We start from the raw sequence: 7,225 nt of genomic DNA, 5'->3' as shown, positions 1-7,225 counted from the left end.
GAGTTTACTCATTGTAGTTCAGATAATTGTCCTAATTTAAATTTTTCTTCCTGTACACCATACATACTATCTGAAACTATAAATCATATCCCCTGAGAATAGTCCTTTGACAACCTGTAAGTTACTGAGTAAGATCTCAAGTGGGTACCTTTTTGGCTGGGCTAAGAGTAGGTTTGATCAGTAGAAAAAGCAAGAGTGTTTGATTTATCAAAATGACAGCTTGAAGACCTATGACCTTAATGACAACTTCAGTCCATTTAATGGAAAAATTTGTGCTTGCAGAGCCAAGCCAGAAAATTTTTTCATGGCTCTAAAAGGAGTCTGGTATGCAGAAAGGCTGATGATCAGAGCCTGTTTCCTAAGACTTAACAGGTTTGCTTTTATCAGATGTGGGTGGCAAGTATCACAAGATACTGTAATATGAACAGACACGAAAAGAATTCAATTACCTATTAATGTTCCTTGGCATTTGTAGTCATAAAAGCATGATCTCATATACTGTAACTACTTTCTTTCAATAGCATTAGACATCCTCTCCGCAAGCCTAGGCTGAAGTTATTAAATACACATTATAGCAAAAGAGTTGCTATGATTCTATCCAGATGGTACTTAAATTATCCTTCTCTAGACATATACAATCTTTACGTAAATTGTTAGTAATGGAAAATCTGAGAACCACAGATTCTTTGCTGGAGCTCTCTTGCATGGGAAAGAAGCCAAACAAATGCTCATAACATTATATTGTCAGCAGAGCTGTATAGGAAATTAGTTCCCATTCCACAGTTTTTTTGAGAGTATAAATAAAAAATTGTCTTGCATTGCATTGGAACAAAACCAAGAATGTTCCAAGTGAGAAACCTGAGAGAAACAGCCTTCGCCCTTTATTGAACTAACAACTCCCACAGTGAAAGCCTTCACAATGGTTACAGTTTTCTAGTCTGAGCTAGGCAAACCAGCATCAGATATTGGTCTTCTGCAAGTCATGTAAATACCTTACCCATAATGAAATGGAAATTGTTTTCCTGTGTTCTCTATTGTGGTCAAAAATGCTATTCCTAGTGTTTGCAGAAAATTTTGATTTCAAAGAACTGCTCTGTTGTCATGACAAAATAAAAAACTGTTTGTCATAAAATTTCTAAATAACCATAATTTTCAAAATTTTGCCTCTGGATATTGAGTGACCTTTAACATAATTCACAAAAAAAAAAAAAATTATTGATTTAGATGAAGTCCATGTAGCTAATAGATAAACATCAAATTTTTGATCTCTCTTCAGGTGGAAAATACAAGTATGTAGACAGCTGTTCCAAATCAAAGTAAACCTGTTTCTTTTGTACCAGGGAGCCCAGATCTGGACACAATACTTCCAATATGGCCTTATCAGTGGATAGAGAGGAAGGATCACCTCCCTCAAACTGCTGCTCAGGGTATCACATGCTTTCTTTGCCACAAAGGCACATTGCTAGTGCATGATCAACTTGGTGTCCACCAACACCCCCAAGTCCTTTTCTGCAAAGTTGCTTTTCAGCTGCTCAGCCCCCAGTGGGTAATGGTACCTGGGGTTGTTCCTCCTCAGCTGCAGGACTCTGCAATTCCTGTTGAATTTCATGAGGTTTCTGTCAGCCCATTTCTCCAGCCTGTCCAGATCACTCTAGATGGCAGTAGGACCCTCTGTTACACCCACTTGTTTTGCATCATCAGCAAGCTTGCGGTGGATACACTCTGCCCCACCACCCAGTAATGAGGATGCTACTCTCATCTACCAAGCCAGTCATGGATGCACCTCAGGATCATATCAGGTTGGTCAATCGTGACTCGGTAAATCCATGCTGACTACCTTTGTCCTTTATGTGCCTGGAAATGGTTTTCGGGATTAGTTGCTCCATCACCATCACAGGGATAAAGGTGAGGTTGACTGGCCTGTAGTTCCCTTGGTCCTCCTTCTCCTGCTTTTTTTGAAGACAGTAGTGACATTTACTTGTCTCCAGTCTTCAGGCACTTCTCCCAGTCACCATGATGAATCCAAAATTATCAACTGGTCTCACAATGGCATCATCCAGCTTTCTTGGCAGTCATGGATAGCTCCCACTAGGACCTATAGACTTACATATGTCCAGTTTGCTTGTGTATGCCCTGACCTGATCTTCTTCCGCCAAAGGTATGTCTTCCTTGTTTCAGTCTCTTCCACTGGTATTTGGGATTTCTGAAGGCCAGTCTTATTAGTAAAGACTGAGGTGAAGACGGCAATGCCTTTTGCATATCCCATGTCACCAGGGCCACTTCCCAGCAGCATGTCCACATTTCCCCTACTCTTCCTTTTGCTACTTGCATACTCAAGAACTTTATCTTGCTGCTTTTGACATCATTTCTCAGGTTCAGCTACAAGTGGAGTGTGGCTTTCATAGACATATCTTTTCATGCCAGACAGTGCCTCACTATTCCTCTCACATTACCCATCCCTGCTTCCACCTTCTATAAACTCTTTTTTCATGTTTGACTTTTGCCAAGAGCTCCTTGTTCATCTATGAATGAATTATCTTTGGAAACTTACTAAACAAAAAGATTTTCAAAGAACAAAAAGTGCATCTCTGGCTTTACTCAGTATTTTTCTGATACCATACATTTAATTTCTTATAATTTATAATACATTTTGAGTAGGTGCTTGAGAAGGTGTTGAGTAGGGCTTGTTGGCTAAGTAAATTTACCTCTATTAGAGATTTAATAATGCAGGATCCTTCTTCAGGTTGTAGCTACTGATGTTGTGACTGGGACTGAAAACCAGAGATGAAGTAAAGAACTAGCTCCCTTCCCCAGAACATAATTTCTGAGTTATATCCCGTAATTGACTTAGAAACCTAAAAGTGACACATTTACTTTCTGTGCCAGGGGACCTAAAGCACACAGTTCATGAAGCAGTCCCATCATTCGGAACAGACTCCAAGCCATGAAGCACACTGAGGAAAAAAGAAACGATAGTCAGCAAACTGCTGTCTCTCAACTTAGCTGAATCACACATACTTGATAGAAAATAGCTCTGTCTGTTGGGAAACAGAGACTCCTTCTATCCCAATTTTTTCAAAGAATGGAGCACAACTTATTCTTTCCTTTTAGAAGAGGTTTTTCTTTTATTGTTTTCTCCCTTTCTCTTTATGTCCCTAAAACTGTGCACAAAGTAGAATATACAGGTTCAAGTTCCTCTTCTGATTGAAGGCAGCTTTGATTTTCCCAGCAAGTGCCATAATCATGAAGCTACAACACATTTTTCCACCACTTTGCTTTGCCACTGTTTCAAAAACTGAAAAGTCACAGGGATAATCAGGGAGAACAAGAAAAAGCATGACTGTAGCCTGTGTTAAGGTTTCTTTGGATAACAAGCCCTCATTTGTAAAACTGTAAGTTTACCCAATATCTGGCCAACGTAGGCTTTGGGACTGCATAGCCATGTAGACAGATCTACCCTGTCACTATTTCAGTGGAGCACTTTTTCTTTTCTGTACACTTCAAAAGTATAGTTAGTACATCTTATTAAACTATGCAACCAAAGTCTGGTAGCGAGGCCACAGCCCTAACATATGAAAGCTGTAGTTTGATTCCCCATCATGCTGAGAAAAATCTTACAACTTTGTATTCTGACTTGGGGGAAGGTCCACTATCTACTCAGGCTTTATAGAAAAAGTGGTGCAGAACCCCTTTTTTCTATATTCTTTTACAAAAGCTACAGTTATTACTGAACTTCACAAGGTTCTTAAATCAGCCTCTATTTCACGCATGGTCTGAAATTCCTAACATAATAAGCCTCTCTGAAGAGTGAAATACAGTGAAGTTTAGTCTCTAGATTTTGCATGGACCAAGCATGAAATAATTATCAAAATTACTGTGTCAATATTAACATCCACAGTATCTGAAATCTGAGACATTAAAAAACAAAAGAATTAAAGTACAATGGAGAACCAACTATACGCTTACCTGGTAACCAGATAATCAGTAATACCTCCAGACTTACAACTTTTGATTTCTGCACCCAAATTCCCTTCTGGGTTTTTATCAGACCTGGCACAGGGCATTTCATGTAACATTCCTTTGTTTATTCAAATGGATACAGAAAGGCAAATGTTATTTCTTTCTCAAACTGAAATGTTTTTTAAACTGAATTAGTGTATTAAGCCACTTTGACACAAGACAGACTCCTTATATTTATATTACACTTCAGATTATACTTACAAAAAAAGATCTTAAAAGCACAGTGTCATTACTTCTAACATATAAAGCACTGAGTAAACAGCAAAACTAGAAGAATTTAACTGGAAGCTAGTGTCAAGTATTTGCTTGAAAAGTTTAAACAGAAGAACTGTTTATTAAATAACAGCTTTACTGGAAACAAATTTTCAGCATTGCTAAGCTATTATGATACCTTCCATTTGAGGATGGACATATAAATCCCCTGTATAATCTACATATCTAATGTTTGGAGAAACACAGTTATGTTTGTCATTATGATATCTGAGTGCAAAGAAATTTGTAAAACCAGGAAAATTATCTGACAGACCATCCACTCTCTGCTGTCCATGCTCCCAGAAACGTATATGGTAGAAGTATTAGCCTTTTCCCATCTTTTACCTGTTGGGTTCATGAACGTTGCTGTGGGAAAGTTAGCGCTGGGATACATTGTGCACTTTCCTTAGAAAATACTAATATTTAAAACAGGTATTTGATAGTTCCCTGCCAATTATAAGAAAGCCCAGCTCTGTGCCCTGACATATCAATGCTGCACTCCTGGCAACTTCAGAATCCTTAAGTAGAAGAGTTATACCAGACCACATTCACGGAATAGGAAGTTATTTCTGCCAGGCTAGTTAAAGCCATAGAAAACACAGAAAACAGTTAGAACCTTAAAATGTATTCTTTATTGATCCAGGTCTCAGAGAAAATGTGTTGTAACAGCTATCTGCTGTTTGCAAATCAGAAGTTTTATATTACTGTCTGCATTTTCCATTATATACATGAATTTGTAGGCTTCATATATGAATTTGTAGATAGGAAAGATTACTGTATTCTGGTACTAAATGACACAATTGAAATATGCACAAATCACAACTAGAGCATCCCCAACTCAAGAAGTTTAGGAAAAATATAAGCAAATGAAATTATTATTAACTGAGCAGTGTCATAGCTTAGTAGGGAAAAAAAATTATATTATCAAAACCATTATTATGCTGTTGTACCCAGAGAGATAAGGATAAGAAAAATATGCTTAAATCATAGAAGATTTTCTTTCACTTTTTTTTTGTTTCCTAGAATGAAAATATGCTGCTACATCCATTCCCATACAAAAAGCATATAATGAGGACTATGATGGTTTCACTTCTCTGCTTAAGTTGGTCAAAGGTACCTAGCTAGTCTTAGTAATTGCTGGCATTCGACAGCACATTCACTGAACAGGAACCATCTCCTGCTTATTCTTTTGATTTTAGACTGAGGAAGTTATGAGGCTTGATGGTATTCAAACTATATGGTCCCAGGTACCCCAACATCAGGCACTCTTAACTTCCCCTTGTCTTTCAACCCCCAAACCAGCAGGAAGTAACCACTAAACCAAACAAAACAGAATGAGAACCAGAACTGAAAAACAAAATTTCAAACCCAACCAAACAAAATACATGCAACAGCTCTCATTATTCACCTCTATTAGGGAGACACACACTAAACACAGCACCATTACCTGGTGGACTATGTTCTCATTTTTTCTAATGCTACAGCTTGAATCCACTCTCTCTTAGTTTTGTATTGAACTTCTTGGCCAAGGTCTGCTGCATAGATTCACCTGTAGGAGCTGTTGGCCCATGGCATACACCATGATGCCAGTCATAGCAGAAAAGTCAGGGTTTTGCTTGTATATGTTAACAGATACCAAACAGACCTGGTCTCATTTTTGCTTTGTTGGAAACATCTTTCAATAAGTGGTGTCAGACAAAAGTATTAAACACTGAAATGTAAGTATCTCTGGCCCCTGGGGAAGAAACAAAATGACCTAAGATCTACTTGAGAAAAGCTGGTATGTGTGGAGAGAAAACATTAGATTCTGCAAATGAATGACAAAATTATCTATCAAATTATTCACCACCACTTCCTAGGGTAGCTATAAAGTCTGTATGAATGTTTGCTACTTTTTCCAAAGATAAAATAAATATGAAACATTAAAATATTTATGGAAATATTCAGTCTTGCAAATGCTTCATTTTTCTGTCATTTTGCATTACATATACATCATAGGTAAAAAAATATTTTATACTGTCTGTGACATCCCAGGACTGAATACACGCATAAGAGTTTGGACTGAGATCAGAGTCTAATTTTTTTCCACCGGCAAGTAGGTGCAGGCTGGGACCCAGCCCTTGTGGGCGCGGCAAGGACTTCCTTGTGCGCGGGAAGCCGCCGGGAAGTCAGGAGCAGTCTCGGCTAGGCGGGGCACGGCAGGACCTCGCCCGCTGCTGCCTCCTGCTCCTCCTCGTGCCAATAAATCACAGAAGCATAGAATTGTTAGCGTTGGGAGGGACCTCTGGAGATCATCTAGTCCAATTTCCCTGACAAGGCAGGGTCACCCAGAGCAGGTGGCCAGATGGGTTTTGAATGCCTCCAGAGAGAGAGACTCCACGACTTCTCTGGGCAGCCTGTTCCAGTGCTCTATCATCCTGTGTGAAAAGGTTCCTCCTTACAGGTGAAACTTTCTGGGTTTTCTGTGTTTCTGTGGTTTTTTCCACGTTCTGTCACTGTGCACCACTGCAGAGAGCCAGCCACCATCCGACTGACACCTGCCTTTGAGATACTTATATGTGTTAATGTGATCCCTTCTCAGTGCTCTCTAGACTAAACAGGCCCAGCTGCTGCAGTCTCTCCTCATAAAAGAAATGCCCCAGACCCCAAATGACCTTTGTGGCTCTCAATTGGACCCTCTCCAGCAGCTCTTTGTGTTTCTTGTACTGAGGAGCCCAGAACTGAATACAGCACTCCAGATGTCGCCTCACTAGGGCCGAGTAGAGGGGCAGGACCACTTGCTGGCCATACTCTTCCCTATGCACCCCAGGCTACCACTGGCCTCCTTGCCTCAAGGGCACACTCGGACTATAGCCCGAGATTTCCTCTTTTCTTTTCCTTCGGGAGGCTCCGCGTTTGCAGGTATCTATACCCGAAGGCGAGAGGCTGCACCAGCGGCGCCTTCTCCGTGACC

At 39.8% G+C, this 7,225-nt stretch overlaps 1 protein-coding gene across 1 annotated transcript in view; it reads left to right on the top strand.

Annotated features, from left to right (window-relative positions):
• Window positions 1-3,817: 3,817 nt before the first annotated feature.
• The window catches only part of TES (testin LIM domain protein), a 32,136-nt gene continuing 28,728 nt past the window's right edge, over window positions 3,818-7,225 (top strand). Inside the window, exon 1 of the mRNA XM_017733105.1 lies at window positions 3,818-3,822. The gene's annotated coding sequence lies outside the window, so the exon portion shown is untranslated. The remainder of the gene's footprint in view (window positions 3,823-7,225) is intronic.

This window comes from Corvus brachyrhynchos, unplaced genomic scaffold (assembly GCF_000691975.1).
Source record: "Corvus brachyrhynchos isolate BGI_N302 unplaced genomic scaffold, ASM69197v1 scaffold32, whole genome shotgun sequence".
Taxonomy (NCBI): Eukaryota; Metazoa; Chordata; class Aves; order Passeriformes; family Corvidae; genus Corvus; species Corvus brachyrhynchos.
This window is presented reverse-complemented; position numbering and strand designations above follow the sequence as displayed.